The 19,814-nt window shown below is 38.9% G+C and overlaps 1 pseudogene; it reads left to right on the forward strand.

The window, feature by feature from the left end:
• The window catches only part of LOC113905064, a 158,650-nt pseudogene that overhangs the window by 63,240 nt on the left and 75,596 nt on the right, over positions 1–19,814 (forward strand).

Here is a 19,814-nt window from a genome sequence, read left to right on the forward strand (position 1 = left end):
GATTTGCATTTCTCTAACAATGACCAAAGCTGCACATCTTTTCATGTATTTGTTAGCTATCTGTATGTCTTCTTTGGAGAAATGTGTGTTTATGTCTTTTTCCCACTTTCTGATTGGGTTGTTTGTTTCCCTGGCGTTGAATTGTGTGAGCTGCTTGTATATTTTGGAGATTAATCCTTTGTCAGTTGTTTCATTTGCTATTATTTTCTCCCATTCTCAGGGCTGTCTTCCCACATTGCTTATAGTTTCCTTCAAAAGCTTTTAAGTTTAATCAGGCCCCACTTGTTTACTTTTGTTTTTATTTCCATTATTCTCAGTGGTATGTCATAGAGGATCTTTTTTGATTTATGTCATCAAGTGTTCTGCCTATGTTTTCCTCTAAGTTTTATAGTTCCTGTTCTTACATTTAGGTCTTTAATCCATTTTGAGTTTGTCTTTGTGTATGGTGTTAAGAAGTGTTCTAATTTCATTCTTTTACATGTAGCTGTCCAGTTTTGCCAGGACCCTTTATTGAAGTGGCTACCTTTGCCCGATTGTATATTCTTATCTCCTTTGCCAAAAATAAGGTACCGATAGATGCCTGGATTTATTTCTAGGCTTTCTATTTTGTTCCATTTGTCTATATGTCTGTTTTTGTGCTGGTATCATACTGCCTTCATGACTGTAGCTTTGTAGTATAATCTGAAGTCAGGTAGGTTGATTCTTCCAGCTCCATTCTTCTTTCTCAAAAATACTTTGGCTATTTGGGGTCTTTTGTATTTCCATATGAATTGTGAAATATTTGTTCTAGTTCTATGAAAAATGTCATTGGTAATTTGATAGGGATCACAGTGAATCTGTAGATTGCATTTGGTAACAGAGTCCTTTTCATAATATTGATTCTTCCTACTCAGGAACATGGGATATCTCTCCATCTGTTTATGTCGTATTGGATTTCTTTCATTAATGTCTTATAATTTTCTGTGTATAGTTATTTTGTCTCCTTCAGTTCAGTTCAGTTCAGTTGTTCAGTCGTGTCTGACTTTTTGTGACCCCATGAATTGCAGCACGCCAGGCCTGCCTGTCCATCACCAACTCCCAGAGTTCACTAAAACTCACGTTCATTGAGTCAGTGATGCCATCCAGCCATCTCATCCTCTGTCGTCCCCTTTTCCTCCTGCCCCCAATCCCTCCAGCATCAGAGTCTTTTCCAATAAGTCAACTCTTCACGTGAGGTGGCCAAAGTACTGGAGTTTCAGCTTTAGTACCATTCCTTCCAAAGGACACCCAGGACCAATCTCCTTTGAATGGATTGGTTGAATCTCCTTGCAGTCCCAGGCACTCTCAAAAGAGTCTTCTCCAACACCACAGTCCAAAAGCATCAATTGTACGGTGCTCAGCTTTCTTCACAGTCCAACTCACACATCCATACATGACTACTGGAAAAACCATAGCCTTGACTAGACAGACTTTTGTTGGGAAAGTAATGTCTCTGCTTTTGAATATGCTATCTAGGTTGGTCATAACTTTCCTTCCAAGGCTTAGGTAAGTTTATTCCTAGATATGTATTTCTTTTTGTTGCATTGGTGAATGGGATTGACTCCTTGATTTCTCTTTCTGATTTTTCATGGTTAGTATATAGAAATGCAAGTGATTTCTGTGTAGATTTTGAATCCTGCGACTTTGCTGCACTGATCATTTATAGTAATTTTCTGATACTATGTTTAGGGTTTTCTATGTGTAGTATCATGCCATCTGCACCAATGAGAGCTTTACTTCTTCTTTTCTGACCTGGATTTATTTTATTTCTTTTTATTCTCTGATTGCTGCAGCTAGGACTTCTAGAACTATGCTGAATAACAGTGGTGAAAGTGAACACCCTTGTCTTAGTCATTATCTTAGCGGGAGTGCTTTCAATTTTCACCATTGAGAATAATGTCTGCTGTAGGCTTATCATATATGGCCTTTACCATGTTTAGGTAGGTTTCTTCTGTGTCCATTTTTTGAAGTGTTTTAATCATAAATCCGGAGAAGGCAATGGCAAACCACTCCAGTACTCTTGTCTGGAAAATCCCATGGACAGAGGAGCCTGGTAGACTGCAGTCCATGGGGTTGCTAAGAGTTGGGCACAGCTGAGTGACTTCACTTTCACTTTTCACTTCTATGCATTGGAGAAGGAAATGGCAACCCACTCCAATATTCTTGCCTGGAGAATCCTGTGGATGGAGGAACCCGGTGGGCTGCCATCTATGGGGTCGCACAGAGTTGGACACAACTGAAGCGACTTAGCAGCAGCAGCAATCATAAATCAGTGCTGAATTTTGTCAAAGGCTTTTTCTGCATCTATTGAGATTATAGTTTGGCTTTTATCTTTCAGTTTAATAAGGTGTATCAAATTGATTGACTTGAGTATATTGAAGAATCCTTGCATCCCTGGAATAAACCCAACTTGATCAGGGTGTATGAGCTTTTTGATGTGTTGCTGAATTCTGTTTGCTAAATTTTGTTGAGGATTTTTGCATCTATGTTCATCAGTGATATCAGGCTGTAGTTTTATTTTTGTGTGTGTTGTCTTTGCCTGGTTTTGGTATCTGGGTGATGGTGGCCTTGTAGAATGAGTTTGGAAGTGTTCCTTCCTCTGCAATTTTTTGAAAGAGTTTTAAAAGGATAAGCATTAGCTCTTCTCTGAATGTTTGACAGAATTCTCCTGTGAAGCCATCTGGTCCTGAGCTTTTGTTTTTTTGTGAGATCTTTGATCACAGCTTTAATTTCAGTGCTTGTAATTGGCTTGTTCATAATATGTATTTCTTCCTGGTTCAGTCTTGAAAGATTGAACTTATCTAAGAATCTGTCCATTTCTTCCAGGCTATCCCTTTTAGAGACATAGAGTTGCTCATAATAGTCTCATAATTTTTCATATTTCTGCATTGTCTGTTGCAACCTTTCCTTTTTCATTTCTAATTTTGTTAATTCGATTCATCTCTCTTTTTTTCTTGATGAGTCCAGCTAAAGCTTTGTCAATTCTTTTTATCTTCTCAGAGAAACAGTTTTCAGTTTTATTAATCTTTACTACTATTTCTTTCATTTCTTTTTCATTTATTTCTACTCAGATCTTTATTTTTGGCTTCTACTAATTTGGGGGCTTTTTTGTTTTTCTCTTTCCAGTTGTTTTAGGTGTAAAGTGAGGTTGTTTATTTGACATTTTTCTTGTTTCTTGAGGTAGGATTGTATTGTTATATACCTCCCTCTTAGAATGGCTTTACTGCGTCCATGGGTTTTGAGTTGTCATGTTTTCATTGGCATTTTCTACTAGAAATTTTTTATTTCCCTTTTGATTTCTTCAGTAGCCTGTTGGTTATTTAGAAACATATTGTTTACTTTCCATGTGCTTCTGTTTCTTACAGTCTTTTCTTTTAATTGATATCTAGTCTCATAGCATTGTGGTCAGAGAAGATGCTTGATATGATTTCAATTTTCTTATATTTACTGAGGTTTGATTTGTAACACAAGATGTGGTCTATCCTGGAGAATGTTCCATGCACACTTGAGAAGAAGGTGTATTATTCTGCATTTGGGTGGAATGTCCTGAAGATATCAATGAGATCCATATCATCTAATACATCATTTAAGACTTGTGTTTTCCTATTAATTTTCTGTTTTGGTTATCTGTCCATTGATGTGAATGGTGAGTTAAAGTCTCTTACTATTATTGTGTTACTGTCAATTCCTCCTTTCATGTCTGTTAGTGTTTGTCTTACATACTGAGGTGCTTCTATGTTGGGTGCATAGATATTTTTGCAATTGTTATGTCTTCCTCTTGGAAGACAAGAGATGATTCCTTGATCATTATGTAGTGTTCTTCCTTATCTCTTGTAATCTTCTTTATTTTAAGGTCTATTTTTCTGATATGCATATTGCTACTCCAACTTTCTTTTGCTTCCCATTTGCATGGAATATATTTTTCCATCCTCTCACTTTCAGTCCATATGTGTCTTTAGATTTGAAGTGGATTTCTTGTAGACAGCATATATATGGGTCTTGTTTTTGTACCCATTCAGCCAGTCTGCATCTTTTGGTTGGAGAATTTGATTCATTTACATTTAAAGTAGTTATATATATATAGGCGCTATATATATATATATATATATATATATATATATATATATATATATATATATATATATGTATGTATATATAGGCAATAAATGACAATATTCCTATTGCCATTTTATTAATTGTTTGAGGTTGATTTTGTAGATCATTTTTCTTCTCTTGTATTTTTTGACTATATAAGTTCCTTTAGCATTTGTTGTAAAGGGATAACAGTGGTTTGGACACCATTGGCTTGGTGGTACTGAATTCTCTTAATTTTGCTTGCCTGAAAAGCTTGTTATTGCACAATCAGTTTTGAAAGAGATCCTTGCTGGGTACAATAATCTTGGTTGTACATTTTTCCCTTTAAATACTTTAAATATATTCCCTTCTGGCCTGCACAGTTTCTGCTGAAAGATTATCTGTAAAGTGTATGGAGTTTCCCTTGTATGTTACTTGCTGCTTTTCCCTTGCTGCTTTTAATATTCTTTATTTGTGTTTAGTCTTTGTTAGTTTGATTAGTATGTGTCTTGGTGTGTTTCTCCTTGGGTTTATCCTGTATTGAACTCTTTGTGATTCTTGTGCTTGACTGACTACTTACTTTTCCATGTTGGGGAAATTTTCAACTATAATCTCTTTACAATTTTTCTCACACCCTCTCTTTTTCTCTTCTTCTGGGACCCCTATAATTCGAAAACTGGTGCGTTTGATATTGTCCCAGAGATCTGTGAGACTATTCCTATATATTTTCATTCATTTTACTTTATTCTGCCCTTCAGAAGTTATTTCACCGTTTTATCTTCCAACTCACTGATTCATTCTTCTGCTTCAGATACTCTGCTATTGATTCCTTCTAGAGTATTTTTAGTTTCAATAATTGTATTGTTTGTCTCTGTATGTTTATTCTTTTTTAATATAAATTATTTATTTTAATTGGAGGCTAATTACTTTACAATATTTTATTCGTTTTGACATACATCAACATGAATCCACCACAGGTATACATGTGTTCCCCATCCCGAACCCCTCTCCCTCCTCCCTCCCCATGCCATCCCTCTGGGTCATCCCAGTGCACCAGCCCCAAGCAACCAGTATCATGCATCGAACTTGGACTGGTGATTCATTTCATATATGATATTATATGTGTTTCAATGCCATTCTCCCTCTTCTAAGTTTTTGTTATTTGATTCTTGAATTTTCTTCATTTTTTTTTTTTTGAAGGTTTTTTTATCATCTTCACTATCATTATTCTGAATTCTTTTTCAGGTAGTTTGCCTATTTCCTCTTCAGTTATTTGGACTTCTGTGTTTCTAGTTTGTTCCTTCATTTGTGTAGTATTTCTCTGCCTTTTTATTATTAATTTTTTAACGTATTATGTTTGAGATATCCTTTTCCAAGGCTTCAAGGTTGAATTCTTTCTTTATTTTGGTTTCTGATCTCTAAGTTTGGTCCAGTGATTTGTGTAAACTTCATATAGGGTGAGATTTGTGCTGAATTTTTGTTTGTTTGTTGTTTCCCTCTGAAGGGCAAGGGTGAGTGAGGTGGTAATCCTGTCTGCTGATTATTGAGTTTGTATTTTTGTTTTGTTTGTTGTTTAGATGAGGCCTCCTCCACAGGGTGCTACTGGTTGTTCGGTGATGTTGGGTCTTATTTTCAAGTGGTTTCCTTTGTGTGAGTTCTCACTATTTGATATCCCCTAGGGTTAGTTCCCTGGTAGTCTAGGGTCTTGGAGCCAGTGTTCCTACTCCAAAGTCTCAGGGCTTGATCTCTGGTCAGGAACAAAGATTCCATAAATGGTTTGTTATTGTAATAAGTGAGCTTAAAACAAATACCCAAAAGTGAGAAACCAAAGATGAGCCCCAGACAAATGGCAGTTGCAAAATCAGGCAAATAATGATTAAAATAATGAAACATACACATATACATATATAGCCATAAGTAGTCAAAACAGTCAAACTAAAATAAAGTACAGTAGACTGACCAGGCAAACAAAGGAAATAAAAAAGTATATTTACCTGGTAAGAACAAAACTAACTAAAGCACAAACTGGAAAACAATACTGAAGCAAGATGCCAAATGAGGAATAAATCAATGAAAACAAACCTAACAAGTATGTAGACAGGAAAGGAAATAAAGAAAAGAAAGAAAGACTATATATGCAAAGTTAAATAGAGGTAAATGAAGAAGATTTATATACATTAAAGGTTAACTGCAAGGAAAAAGAACAGTAGGAAAGGCAAACAAAGGAATAAATGTAGAAAGAGTATAATAGGATTAAAAAAATAAAAATTGAAATTATAAAAAGTGAAAGGAAGAAAGAATATGGAAGAAGAAAGAAACAGCAACAACAACAACAAAAATTCCACAGAACTGCAAAAGCCCAACATAGAGGCAGAGGTTTATAACAACGAAAAATGTGACTGAGAGGAAAAAAAAAAAACAAAAAAAAAACATGCTCAAAAGCTTAATTAGATTTCATAGTGCCAATAAAATCGAAAACTACAATGGCAGAGGTGGGGGGAGAGAAAAAAAAGAAGAAAAAGAAAAGAAAAATATTCAAAAGAATCTACAGAACAGGTAAAAACATAAGAATAATACATGTTTTATTGAGTCACTGCTGTCAGAGTCCTTTCCCTTGTTCGGAGTCACAGTCCACCTCACCTTCCTGGGATGCTCTCCAACACTCTGCTGATATCTGGACCGGCTCTGGGGGCAACTCATATTCTAATCTGGTCCTGCTTCTGTGTGTTCTTGCCTCCAATGTCCACAGCTATCAGAACCAGTGTGTTTTCTTTTGTGGGAGCTCTCAATGACCTTTCATATATTCCATAGACACAGTATCTGTCTAATTGATCGTGTAGATTTAATCTGCAGCTTGTACAGCTGATGGGAAGATTTTAGGTCTTCTTCCTTAGCCACACTGGCCCTGTGTTTCAATTGTGGTTTTATTTCCATCTCTGCATGTGGGTCATCCACTGTGGTTTGCTCCTGAGGCTGCCCTGGAGGACTTGGGTTGCCCCTGTGAGGGCCAGGTGTGGAGGTGGTGCAGCTGCTTTGGTTGCAGAAGTTCTGGCAGCACTAGGTAGTCAGGGGAGTTGGCAGCTGGGGCAGCAGGAAATATCGTGCTCTAGAAGACTATGGCAACCAGTACTGGCCAGTACGTCCCAGTATTCCTGCCTGGAGAACCCCCTCCCTGATAGAATCCTGGCAGGCCACAGTCTACAGGGTCGCAAAGGTTTGGACACTACTGAAGCAACCTTATGTACATAGACACAAGACTTTGTTTTTTTTCTGTGTCACCTCTGCCCCAGTGAGATTTGAGCGTGAAGGTGGCACAGCTGCTTGGCTTGTGGGGACCCTGGCAGCGCCAAGTGTGCAGGGACTGTCTCTGCTGTAAGAGTTATGGTCCGATCTGAGTCTTTTTTCAAGCCTCTTGTAATGGTGGTCAGAAGACCTCTTTGGCCAGTCTTTCTCTGTAGCTCCACCCATTCAGGCACTTAGAGGGCTCCCTTGCCTGGGGTCCTTCTCTGTTGTTCAGGGGCCTCACTGGCTGGGGTCCTACTCCTTCATTCAGTACATCAGATGTTTGGTGGTCCAGCCTCTCTGTTGTTCAGCTACCAGTGGGGAGAGAGTGGCTATTGTGATGGCTCCACCCCCTAACTCAGCAGTATCAACTTGCTTCCATGGCCACTTGGCTTTCCTCCACAGGCATTTCCCACTACAATCTCCTCTCTCACACCCCTTCAAGCCATCTCTCCACAGTCAACAGCAACCCTCACCATGGGATTGCTCCACAATCCCTAAACTCCAGTTCCCAGCCCCTGAGACTTCCAGGGCACCTGTGTCCCTGTCCAGGGTATGTATGGCTGTGGCAAAGACTGTCTGATTCTCATTCAATTTAGGCTGCCACAGATCATATGTTTCACTCTCAGCCTTAAATGTTTCTCCTCTGACTCAGAAAATATTCCCTATGTGGGAATTGGACCCCTGCTTCAATTCCCCCAATTGCCGATGGCAGGTCCAGTCTTACTCACTACTGTTTTTCACCCTAGTTCCTTCATCCTACCGAGTTTTGTATGGGTCTATATATTCTTTTTGCTGGTCAGGTACTCCTGTCCACTCTCAGCTGGTGTTCTGAATGCACTTCTGTGTCTGAAGGTGCATTCCTGTTGTAGCCGTGAAGAGAGATATACTCCACATGCACCTACTCCTCCACAATCTTAAAGTCTTCTGCTTCTTTTTTGATGCTTTGACGTAAGGACATAATCTTGAAGTGAATACTTGATCATTTTTTTAAAATGTTATTCTACTTGTTCAGTTTAGTTCAGTTCAGTCACTCAATCATATCTGACTCTTTGTGACTCCATGGACTGCAGCAAAGAAGGCCTCTCTGTCCATCACCATCTCCTGGAGCTTGCTCAAACTCTTGTCCATTGAGTCAGTGATGCCATCCAATCATCTCATCCTCTGTCACCCCTTCTCTTTCCTTAAATCTTTCCCAGCATCAGGGTCTTTTCCAATGAGTCAGTCCTCTTCATCAGGCGGCCAAAATATTGTTGCTTCAGCATCAGTCTTTCCACTGAATATTCAGGGCTGATTTCCTATAGGATTGACTGGTTGATCTCCTTGCAGTCAAAGGGACTCTCAAGAGTTGTCTCCAACAACACAGTTTAAAAACATGAGTTCTTCAATGCTCAGCTTTCTTTATAGTCCAACTCTCACATCCATACATGACTACTGGAAAAACCATAGCTTTGACTAGACAGACCTTTGGCAGCAAAGTAACGTCTCTGATTTGTAATACACTGTCTAGGTTTGTCACAGTTTTTCTTCCAAGGAGCAAGTGTCTTTCAGTTTCATGGCTGCAGTCACCATCTACAGTAATTTTGGAGCCCCCAAATAAAGTCTCTCACTGTTTCCATTGTTTCCCCATCTGTCTGGTAGTTTGCCATGAAGTGATGGGACCTGATGCCACGATTTTAGTTTTTTGAATGCTGAGTTTAAGACAACTTTTTCACTTCCCTCTTTCAGTTTCATCAAGGGGCTCTTTATTTCCTCCTTACTTTCTGCCATAAGGGTGGTGTCATCTGCATATTGGAGGTTATTGATATTTCTCCTGGCAAACTTGATTCTAGCTTGTTCTTCATCCAGCCAGGCATTTTATATGATGTACTCTGCATATAAGCTAAATAAGCAGAGTGACAATACACAGCCTTCACATCATCCTTTCCCAGTTTGGAACCAGTCTCTTGTTTCATGCCCAGTTCTAACTGTTATATCTTGACCTGCATACAGATTTACCAGGAGGCAAGTAAGGTTATCTGGTATTCCCATCTCCCTAAGAATTTTCTACAGTTTGTTGTGATCCACATTGTCAAAAGCTTTAGTGTGGTCAATGAAGCAGAAGTAGATGTTTTTCTAAATTGTTTTGAGTTTTCTATGATTCAACGTATGTTGGCAATTTGATCTCTGGTTCCTCTGCCTTTTCTAAATCCAGGTTGAACATCTGGAAGTTCTTTGTTCACATACTGTTGAAACGTAGCTTGGAGAATTTTGAGCATTACTTTGCTAGTGTATGGGATGAGTGCAATTGTCCAGTAGTTTGAACATTACTTAACATTGCTTTTCTTTGGGATTGGAATGAAAACCGACCTTTTCCAGTCCTGTGGCCACTGCCAAGTTTTCCACATTTGCTGGCATACTGAGTTGAGCACTTTCACAGCTTCATCTTTTAGGATTTGATATATCTTAGCTGGAATTCAATCACCTCCCCTAGCTTTGTTCATAGTGATGCTTCCTAACCCTCACTTGACTTCGCATTCTGGGATATCTGGCTCTAGGTGAGTGATCACCCCATCATGGTTATCTGGGTCATGGAAATCTTTTTTTTTTTTTTGTATAGTTCTTTTATGTATTCTTTCCACTTCTTAGTAGTTCCTGCTTCTGTTAGGCCAATGCCATTTCTGCCCTTAATTGTGCCCATCCTTGCATGAGATATTCCCTTGGTATCTTTAATTTTCTTGAAGAGAACTCTAATCTTTACAATTCTATTGTTTTCCCCTATTTCTTTGCGTTGATCACTTAGAAAGACTTTCTTATCTCTCCTTGCTCTTCTTTGGAACTTTACATTCGGATGGATATATCTTTCATTTTCTCCTTTGTCTTTCTCTTCTCAGCTATTTGTAAGACCTCCTCAGACAACCATTTTGCCTTTTGCATTTCCTTTTCTTGAGGATGGTTTTGATTACAGCCTTCTGAACAGTGTTACGATCCTCTATCCATAGTTCTTCAGGCACTGTATCTATCAGATCTAATCTCTTCAATCTATTTGTCACTTCCACTGTATAATCATAAGAGATTTGATTTAGGACATACCTGAATTTTCTAGTGTTTTCCCCTTTCTTCAGTTTAAGTCTGAATTTTTCAATAAGGATTTTATGATCTGAGCCACAATCAGCTCCAGGTCTTGTTTTTGCTGACTCTATAGAGCTTTTCCAACTTTGGTTACAAAGAATATAGTCAATCTGCTTTTGATATTTACTGACCACTTGGTGATGTCCATGTATAAAGTCGTCTCTTGTGTTGTTGGGAGAGGGTGTTTGCTATGACCAGTGCCCTCTGGTGGGAAAACAGTTAGCTATTGCCATGCTCCATTTTGTACTAAAGGCTAAATTTGCCTATTACTCCAGGTATCTCTTGACTTTCTACTTTTGCATTCCCATTCCCTATGATACAAAAGACATTTGTTTTTGGTGTTAATTCTAGAAGGTCTTGTTACTTTTCATAAATATTCCAGCTCCAAACACTATAGTTTAGAAGCCTTACAACCTAGATGACAAGCTTCTGATATTATATCATATTTATTACCTACTTCTTGGCATCACTGTAGTATAGAAAGCTGCCTAAAATATTCATGTTACTTAATTCTCAGTAGATTCAAGGTACCTGATGTTATAATCACAATGAGCCTTGAATGATGTCATTTTGAAAGATTATAGTGTATTCAGATAAGATCAGATCAGTCGCTCAGTCATGTCCGACTCTTTGCGACCCCGTAAATCGCAGCACACCAGGCCTCCCTGTCCATCACCAACTCCCAGAGTTCACCCAGACTCACGTCCATCGAGTCAGTGATGCCATCCAGCCATCTCATCCTCTGTTGTCCCCTTCTCCTCCTGCCCCTAATCCCTCCCAGCATCAGAGTCTTTTCCAATGAGCCAACTCTTTGCATGAGGTGGCCAGAGTACTGGAGTTTCAGCTTTAGCATCATTCCTTCCAAAGAAATCCCAGGGCTGATCTCCTTCAGAATGGACTGGTTGGATCTCCTCGCAGTCCAAAGGACTCTCAAGAGTCTTCTCCAACACTACAGTTCAAAGGCATCAATTCTTTGGCGCTCAGCCTTCTTCACAGTCCAACTCTCACATCCATACATGACCACAGGTAAAACCATAGCCTTGACTAGATGGACCTTTGTTGGCAAAGTAATGTCTCTGCTTTTGAATATGCTATCTAGGTTGGACATAACTTTCCTTCCAAGGAGTAAGCATCTTTTAATTTCATGGCTGCAATCACCATCTGCAGTGATTTTGGAGCCCCAAAAAATAAAGTCTGACACTGTCTCCACTCTTTCCCCATCTATTTCCCATGAAGTGATGGGACCAGATGCCATGATCTTCATTTTCTGAATAGTGAGCTTTAAGCCAACTTTTTCACTCTCTGCTTTCACTTTCATCAAGAGGCTTTTTAGTTTCTCTTCACTTTCTGCCATAAGGGTGGTGTCATCTGCATATCTGAGGTTATTGTTATTTCTCCCTGCAATCTTGATTCCAGCTTGTGCTTCTTCCAGTCCAGCGTTTCTCATGATGTACTCTGCATAGAAGTTAAATAAGCAGGGTGACAATATACAGCCTTGACGTACTCCTTTTCCTATTTGGAACCAGTCTGTTGTTCCATGTCCAGTTTTAACTGTTGCTTCCTGACCTGCATACAAATATCTCAAGAGGCAGATCAGTTGGTCTGGTATTCCCTTCTCTTTCAGAATTTTCCACAGTTTATTGTGATCCTTTTTATTAAGAGTCTCTAAATCTAAAGAGAGTCTTCATTCTAGAAAATTGATTACATTCTATGGCTTATATTTCAAATAGGTAAATGTCCTATTTCTATGACACAAAAGATTTTTTTTAAGCTTTTACTTCAGATCAGGAAAGTAGTTAGATGGCCACCTAGCTGTGTCAGAGCTCCTCAGGTGGCTCAGTGGTAAAGAGTTCACTTGCACATTCCATCCTAGGATCAGGTCTTCTTGGGGAAGGAGAAGAAAATGGAGAAGGAAATGACAACCTCCTCCAATATTCTTGCCTGGGAATTACATGAACAGAGGAGCCTGGAGGGCTTCAGTCCATGTGGAGGCAAAAGAGTCGCATGTGACATAGCTACTAAACAACAATTATCTATTTCAAACCTGGGAATACCATGACTTATACACCATCACCAAACATTCCACAGGTCACATAATTATGGCCATCACTCCAGTTCTACTATTCAATATAGTTATTATGTATACCTTGCTTCTGGTTTTTGAGAACTATGATCTGACTTTTGCCACTCTAGAATATCATAATTTCCATTAAGATCAGAATCTTGCTGTACCTTCTTCTATCATTACTGAAGTCCAGAAACAGACACTACAGAGCCTTTTAATGATGATGATATCTTTAATAGGATCTATTACAGTGTCTTGGTGAAGATAATGTCCTTAACAAAATATTTGCCCACCTCTATTGTATAGGAAGGCTTCCCAGGTGGTGCTGGTAGTAAAGAATTCACCTGCCAATGCAGGACACATAAGAAAGGCAGGTTCAATCCCTGGGTCAGGAAGATCCCCTGGAGGAGGGCATGGCAACCCAGTCCAATATTCTTGCCTGGAGAATCCCATGGACAGAGGAACCTGGAAGGTACAGTCCATAGGGCTGCAAAGAGTCAGACACAAATGAAGCAACTTAGCATGCATACTTTCCATATGATATTATATTCTAAGTTAAAGGGAGGAAATTCTGGCATATCAATTTTACTTAATGTAGGATTTTATTACATTTATGATAAGAATAAATGTTCTACAAAGGACATATTCTGCATCTGTGCTAAAAAAGAAAAAAAAGTCCAAATTAAGCCCCCAAAAATACACTGCAGAAAAAATTCATTGGGAATTTTGCTAAATTAGAAGGGTTTGGGAAATGCCTTAGGCCTTTCACAGACCATCCTTTCAAAAAAGAATGGATGTTTGAAGCCGAGTTTCATGAATTCATAGTAATCAGACATAAGTTAGTTGTCTTTAAAATTTAGGAGTCCTCAAGACCAACACCAATGGCAACAAATACAAGTTTGGGGACCTTCAATATCACGTTCAGTAGATGGACTTCAGATCTCAGAAAAGCAACCACTACCTAAGGATAAAGATTAATCAATTGATAGAAGTATACAGATGGAGCACCAGAAGACAAAACGCACAGAGCTCCCAGCCGTCTTCTCCCATGTGAGTCATGCAGACAGTGTCTGATTCTCCTAGAAACTGCTTGACAAAATGCACAGAATATTGCCAGTCAGGGGAACTCACCCAAGCATTGGTAGTCAGCACTTTTGTTGGGCTAGGACATGCCCATGACTGATTTTATTCTCCAGTCTCTCCGGAAGTCAAGTTGACAGACTTTTATCAGCAGGGGAATTCCAAGCACTTAGAAGTTATCTCCTAGGAGTTGAAGACAAAGGCAAACCTCTCTTTGGGTAAAGTTAATCTTTCATTGTACATGAGTATAAATAGAAAACAAAGTTAATCAAGAGCAATAACACAATCTGGACTCTATATGACATATTATTAATTTCCACTATTCAGTCAAATTTGAAAATCATATAAAGAAAAAAAACAAGATTATATTTTATCATACAGCATCAACTTTAAAGCAACTATTATGTATGTTTAAAAATTAATAAAGGTATGCATAATTTTAACTAGTATACAAATTTTTTCATCAGAAAAATGTAAATATAATTGACATTCAGAGGGGAATTACAGAATTCTGGAAATCTAATGTAAGAAGAGGTGGCAAGAATATACAGAAGAACTGTACAGAAAAGATCTTCACGACCCAGTTAATCATGATGGTGTGATCACTCACCTAGAGCCAGACATCCTGAAATGTGAAGTCAAGTGGACCTTAGAAAGCATCACTACGAACAAAACTAGTGGCAGTGATGGAATTCCAGTTGAGCTATTTCAAATCCTAAAACATGATGCTGTGAAAGTGCTGTACTCAATATGCCAGCAAATTTGGAAAACGCGGCAGTGGCCACAGGACTGGAGAAGATCAGTTTTCATTCCAAGTACAAAGAAAAGCAATGCCAAAGAATGCTCAAACTACACTGCACAATTACACTCATCTCACACGCTAGTAAAGTAATGCTCGAAATTCTCCAAGACAGGCTTCAGCAATACATGAAACGTGAACTTCCACATGTCCAAGCTGGTTTTAGAAAAGGCAGAGGAACCAGAGATCAAATTGCCAACATCTGCTGGATCATCAAAAAAGCAAGAGAGTTCCAGAAAAACATCTATTTCTGCTTTATTGACTATGCCAAAGCCTTTGACTGTGTGGATCACAATCAACTGTGGAAAATTCTGAAAGAGATGGGAATACCAGACCACCTGAACTGCCTCTTGAGAAACGTGTATGCAGGTCAGGAAGCAACAGTTAGAACTGGACATGGAACAACAGACTGGTTCCAAATAGGAAAAGGAGTACGTCAAGGCTGTATATTGTCACCCTGTTTATTTAACTTCTATGCGGAGTACATCATGAGAAACGCTAGGCTGGAAGAAGCACAAGCTGCAATCAAAATTGCCAGGAGAAATATCAATAACCTCAGATATGCAGATGACACCACCCTTATGGCAGAAAGTGAAGAGGAACTCAAAAGCCTCTTGATGAAAGTGAATGAGAGTGAAAAGGTTGGCTTAAAGCTCAGCATTAAGAAAACTAAGATCATGGCATCTGGTCCCATCATTTCATGTGAAGTAGATGGGGAAACAGTGGAAGCAGTGTCAGATTTTATTTTATTTTTTTGCAGGGGCGGGCTCCAAAATCACTGCAGATGGTGACTGCAGTCATGAAATTAAAAGACACTTACTCCTTGGAAGTAAAGTTATGACCAACATAAATAGCATATTAAAAAGCAGAGACATTACTTTGTCAACAAAGGTCCATCTAGTCAAGGCTATGGTTTTTCTTGTGGTCATGTATGGATGTGAGAGTTGGACTGTGAAGAAGGCTGAGAGCCGAAGAATTGATGCTTTTGAACTGTGGTGTTGGAGAAGACTCTTCAGAATGCCTTGGACTGCAAGGAGATCCAATCTGTCTATTCTAAAGGAGATCAGCCCTGGATGTTCTTTGGAAGGAATGATGCTGAAGCTGAAACTCCAGTACTTTGGCCACCTCATGTGAAGAGTTGACTCCTTGGAAAAGACTCTGATGCTGGGAGGGGTTGGGGGCAGGAGGAAAAGGGGACAACAGAGGATGAGATGGCTGGATGGGATCTCTGACTCAATGGACATGAGTCTGTGAACTCCGGGAGTTGGTGATGGACAGGGAGGCCTGGCATTCTGCAATTCATGGGGTTGCAAAGAGTCAGACACGACTGAGTGACTGAAATGAACTGAACTGAAGAAAGTGATGAATATGTTAAATAGTTTGAGAGTTCATTTCATGATGTATACATATATCAGAACATTATATTGCATAACATATACATATATATTTCTGTGAAAAATAATAAAAATAAAATATTTTAAAAAGTAATTTCATACCACACCCTCACTTTCACCCTTCTCTACTTTGTTTTTCTCTACAGTAATACTTTGCTACTGACACACTATTTATGTTAATAATTGCTATAAATATCATCTCCCCCAAGATAGTAAAAGCTACAGGATGGCAGAAATTTTTGACATTTTTGTTCATTATTCCCAGAAACTACATAAGTATCTTGTAGGATAGTATATATTCAAAAATATTAGTTGAAAAAAAATCAAAAAGTTAATAGACTTCAGAAAATGAGAGGAACAAATTAAAAATTGACTCTACAGCATAAGATCATCTGGAGAATTACAACAGTCAACAAACTTGTCAGTTCAGTTCAGTAGCTCAGTCATGTCCGACTCTGCGACCCCATGCACTGCACCATGCCAGGCTTCCCTATCCATCATCAACTCCCTGAGTTTACTCAAACTCATGTCCTTCGAGTCGGTGATGCCATCCAACCATCTCACCCTCTGTTGTCCCCTTCTCCTCCTGCCTTCAATCTTTGCCAGCACCAGGGTCTTTTTAAATGAGTCAGTTCTTCACATCAGGTGGCCAAAGTATTGGAGTTTCAGCTTCAGCATCAGTCCTTGCAATGAATATTCAGAACTGATTTCCTTTAGGATTGACTGGTTGGATATCCTTGCAGTCCAGGGGATTCTCAAGACTCTTCTCCAGCACCACAGTTCAAAAGCATCAATTCTTCGGTGCTCAGCTTCCTTTATAGTCCAACTCTCACACCCATATATGACTACTGGAAAAATCATAGCATTGACTACATGGACCTTTGTTGAAAAAGTCATGTCTCTGCTTTTTAATATGCTGTGTAGGTTGGTTGTAGCTTTTCTTCCAATGCAGAAGCATCTTTTAATTTCATGTCTTCAGTCACCATCTGCAGTGATTTTGGAGCCCAAGAAAATAAAGTGTCTTACTGTTTTCATTGTTTTCCTATCTCTTTGCCATGAAGTGATGGGACCATGCCATGATCTTAGTTTTCTGAATGTTGAGTTTTAAGCCAGCTTTTTCACTCTCCTCTTTCACTTCATCAAGAGGCTGTTTAGTTCTTCCCTTTCTGCCATAAGGGTGATGTAATATGCATATCTGAGGTTTTTGATATTTCTCCCAGAAATACTGATTCCAGGTTGTGTTTCATCCAACCCGGCATTTTGCATGATATATTCTGCAAAGAAGTTAAATAAGTAGGGTGGCAATATACAGTCTTGACGTACTTCTTTCCCAATTTAGAACCAGTCTGTTGTTCCATGTCCAGTTCTAACTGTTGCTACTTGACCTGCATACAGATTTTTCAGGAGGCAGGTATGGTGGTCTGGTATTCCCATCTCTTGAAGAATTTTCCACAATTTGCTGTGATCCACACAGTCAAAGGCTTTAGTGTAGTCAATAAAGCAGAAGTACATGTTTTTCTGGGAGAGGGGAATGGCACCCCACTCCAGTACTCTTGCCTGGAGGATCCCATGGATGGAGGAGCCTGGTAGTCTGCAGTCCATGGGGTCACTAAGAGTTGGAGCTGACTGGGAGACTTCACCTTCACTTTTCACTTTAATGCATTGGAGAAGGAAATGGCAACCCACTCCAGTGTTCTTGCCTGGAGAATCCCAGGGACGGAGGTGCCTGGTGGGCTGCCGTCTATGGGGTCGCACAGAATCGGACACGACTGAAGCGACTTAGCAGCAGCAGCAGATGTTTTTCTGGAACTCTCTTGCTTTTTATATGATCCAATAGATGTTGGAAATTTGATCTGTTTTTCTTTTGCCTTTTCTAAATTCAGCTTGAATATCTGGAAGTTCATGGTTCATGTACTGTTGAAGCCTTGCTTGGAGAATTTTGAGCATTACTTTAGTAACATGTGAGATGACTGCAATTTGGGGGTAGTTTTAATATTTTTGGCATTTCCTTTCTTTGGGATTGGAATGAATACTGAACTTTTCCAGTCCTGTGACCACTGCTGTGTTTTCCAAATTTGCTGGCATTTTGAGTACAGCACTTTCACAGAATAATCTTTTAGGATTTGAAATACCTCAGCTGGAATTCCATCACTTCTTCTAGCTTTTTTTGCGGTGATGTTTCCTAGGGCCCACTTGACTTCACATTCCAGTGTGTCTGGCTCTAGGTGAGTGATCACACCATTTTGGGTCATGAAAATCTTTTTTGTATAGTTCATCTGTATATTCTTGCCACCTCTTCTTAAACAGTAAACTTGAAGACAGTTGAAAAATTATCCAATCTGGGGTAAAGATAAAAATTTACAGAAAATAAACAGAACTTCAGAGATCTGTGAGGCAATAAACTAATTGTCTAACTATTTATAATGGGAGTCTCAAAAAGAGAAAAATGATATTGAAGTTAAAAATAATATGAAATAAAAATTTAAAAATTTCCAACATTTGATGAAAAAATAAAAATTATAGATTCAAGAAGCTCAGTGAACCATAATCTGAACAAACAAAAAACCAAATCTAGTCAAGGCTGTTGGTAAAGAACCCACCAGCCAATTCATGAGACATAAGAGATGTGATTTCAGTCTCTCTATTGGGAAGACCCCCTGGAGGAGGAAATAACAATTCACTCGGGTATTCTTGCCTGAAGAATTCCGTGAACAGAAGAGCCTGATGGGCTACAGTCCACAAGATTGCAAAAAGTTGAACACAACTGAAGCAACTTAGCATGAACATACTACAACTTCTGGATACTAAAACTAAGAAGAAAATCATAGAAACACCCCCCCTCCAAAAAAAGGACACAATGTGGTAATCTCACTTACCTCTTTAAAAATATTAAGTATTATTACAAGTATTTACAGGTGAGGAAACAACCTCAGAGGGTATTACAGAGACTTTTTTTTTTTTTTTTTTAATCAACCTCTGATTTTTGTTTCTGAGCACAGAAGAGTCTATGTTACCAAGTATTCCTGTTAAATAGTTTGGATGTAGATGACTGGGTTCCTGTCATGAGATGTGAACAGGGGAGATAAATGCCATTTTTAGATCACGTCATATATTTCTGAGGGTTTTTTATGTTATCTATTTCCATTCAACTTCAAACAGTCACAATATCATGACAATGCCATTCACTGGGAAATGCCCAGATGTTTAAGCCTTCATTTGGAAAAGTGCTCCCTGATCAATATTAAAGAGAAATTAGAAGTTTGTGTTGAATTTTTGAGTGCATATATTACTAAAGTCTATTTGACTACTTGTGAGTGAGGAGTCCAGTTCTAATGGAAAATCCTATGTAAAAACATCCATAACCAAGCACAGACAATTGCTGAGGCTATTCCTGCCATGCCTCATGGGTAAAGCTGCCTTCCTCATACAAGTTGGGTTCACAGCTACAGTATTCAGGAGGAGGTTTCAGTTGAAGACTCAGGCCCTCTGGGCCAGCATGCTCATACACATATCTGCATCCTAGCTCAGTCACCTTCATTTGGAAATTCCTTTTTGGGGATTCAGTTCAGGCACTGTCAGGTGCCTCTGTGGAGACCTTCTTCTAAAGGAATTTTGGCTAAAACACTTTGCTCTGATTCAGTGCTTTTCTACTCAGCCCTTCTCTCTCTTCCTCCTCTTAAACACATAATGAATCCTTTTGTTCAGGGCTCCTCAGTAGTAAGCCAACTTCCTTCACCTGCACTGATCCATCTGACCCTCACCTGGTACCCTTCAGTGGTGGGAAATGGCTCTTGTTTACCCTATTACAGTATGTGAATAAAAGTTTGATGGCTATTTTCAGTTTTTCTAATTGTCCTATTTGGCCACCTGGACACTTAGCACACTGAAAGGAAAGGTTAAATAATTTCACCGAGATCCATATTTCTTAAGTGCCTAAATTGTGACACCAATCCCCTAGTCCTGATTCCAAAACCATTTTCTTACCAATTTA

This window comes from Bos indicus x Bos taurus, chromosome 15 (assembly GCF_003369695.1).
Source record: "Bos indicus x Bos taurus breed Angus x Brahman F1 hybrid chromosome 15, Bos_hybrid_MaternalHap_v2.0, whole genome shotgun sequence".
NCBI classification, from domain to species: Eukaryota; Metazoa; Chordata; class Mammalia; order Artiodactyla; family Bovidae; genus Bos; species Bos indicus x Bos taurus.